Here is a 1,963-nt window from a genome sequence, read left to right on the forward strand (position 1 = left end):
TAACCTCTCTCCTCTAATCTCTCTCCTCTAATCTCTAATTTCTCTCCTCTAACCACTCTCCTCTAACCACTCTCCTCTACTCTCTCTCCTCTGATCTCTCTCCTCTGATCTCTCTCCTCTGATCTCTCTCCTCTCTCCTCTGATCTCTCTCCTCTTTCCTCTAATCTCTCTCCTCTAATCTCTCTCCTCTAATCTCTCTCCTCTTTCCTCTAATCTCTCTCCTCTAATCTCTCTCCTCTAATCTCTCTCCTCTAATCTCTCTCCTCTAACCCCGCTCCTCTAATCTCTCTCCTCTAACCCCTCTCCACTAATCCCTCTCCTCTAATCTCTCTCCTCTGATCTTTCTCCTCTTTCCTCTAATCTCTCTCCTCTAATCTCTCTCCTCTAATCTCTCTCCTCTTTCCTCTAATCTCTCTCCTCTAATCTCTCTCCTCTAATCTCTCTCCTCTAATCTCTCTCCTCTAACCCCTCTCCTCTAATCTCTCTCCTCTAACCCCTCTCCACTAATCCCTCTCCTCTCTCCTCTAACCCCTCTCCTCTAATCTCTCTCCTCTTTCCTCTAATCTCTCTCCTCCCTCCTCTAACCCCTCTCCTCTAATCTCTCTCCTCTTTCCTCTAATCTCTCTCCTCTAATCTCTCTCCTCTAATCTCTCTCCTCTAATCTCTCTCCTCTAACCCCGCTCCTCTAATCTCTCTCCTCTAACCCCTCTCCACTAATCCCTCTCCTCTAATCTCTCTCCTCTGATCTCTCTCCTCTTTCCTCTAATCTCTCTCCTCTAATCTCTCTCCTCTTTCCTCTAATTTCTCTCCTCTAACCTCTCTCCTCTAATCTCTCTCCTCTCATCTCTCTCCTCTAATCTCTCTCCTCTAACCCCTCTCCTCTAATCTCTCTCCTCTAACCCCTCTCCTCTCATCTCTCTCCTCTAATCTCTCTCCTCTAATCTCTCTCCTCTGACCCCTCTCCCCCCTCCTCTAATCTCGCTCCTCTAATCTCTCTCCTTTTATCTCTCCTCTAACCTCTCTCCTCTAATCTCTCTCCTCTTATCTCTCCTCTAACCTCTCTCCTCTAATCTTTCTCCTCTTATCTCTCCTCTAATCTCTCTCCTCTAATCCCTCTCCTCTAATCCCTCTCCTCTCTCCTCTAATCTCTCTCCTCTCTCCTCTAATCTCTCTCCTCTCTCCTCTAACCCCTCTCCTCTAATCTCTCTCCTCTAATCTCTAATTTCCTCCTCTAACCTCTCTCCTCTAATCTCTCTCCTCTAATTTCTCTTCTCTAATCGCTCTCCTCTAACCACTCTCCTCTAACCACTCTCCTCTGATCTCTCTCCTCTGATCTCTCTCCTCTGATCTCTCTCCTCTCTCCTCTAATCGCTCTCCTCTAACCACTTTCCTCCAACCACTCTCCTCTAATCTCTCTCCTCTGATCTCTCTCCTCTGATCTCTCTCCTCTGATCTCTCTCCTCTTATCTCTAACCTCTTTCCTCTAATCTCTAATCCCTCTCCTCTAATCTCTTTCCTCTAATCTCTCTCCTCTAATCTCTTTCCTCTAATATCTCTCCTCTAACCCTTCTCCCCTCTCCTCTAATCTCTCTCCTCTAATATCTCTCCTTTTATCTCTCCTCTAATCCCTCTCCTCTCTCCTCTAATCTCTCTCCCCTAACCTCTCTCCTCTAATCTCTCTCCTCTAATCTATCTCCTCTAATCTCTAATCCCTCTCCTCTAATCTCTCTCCTCTAACCCTTCTCCTCTCTCCTCTAAACCATCTCCTCTAACCTCTCTCCTCTAAACCATCTCCTCTAACCTCTCTCCTCTAAACCATCTCCTCTAATCTCTCTCCTCTAATCTCTCTCCTCTAACCCTTCTCCTCTCTCCTCTAATCTATCTCCTCTCTCCTCTAATCCCTCTCCTCTAATCTCTCTCCTCTAACCTCTCTCCTCTAATCTCTCTCCTCTAACCCTTCTCC

Source organism: Salmo trutta, chromosome 8, assembly GCF_901001165.1.
Source record: "Salmo trutta chromosome 8, fSalTru1.1, whole genome shotgun sequence".
Classification (NCBI taxonomy): Eukaryota; Metazoa; Chordata; class Actinopteri; order Salmoniformes; family Salmonidae; genus Salmo; species Salmo trutta.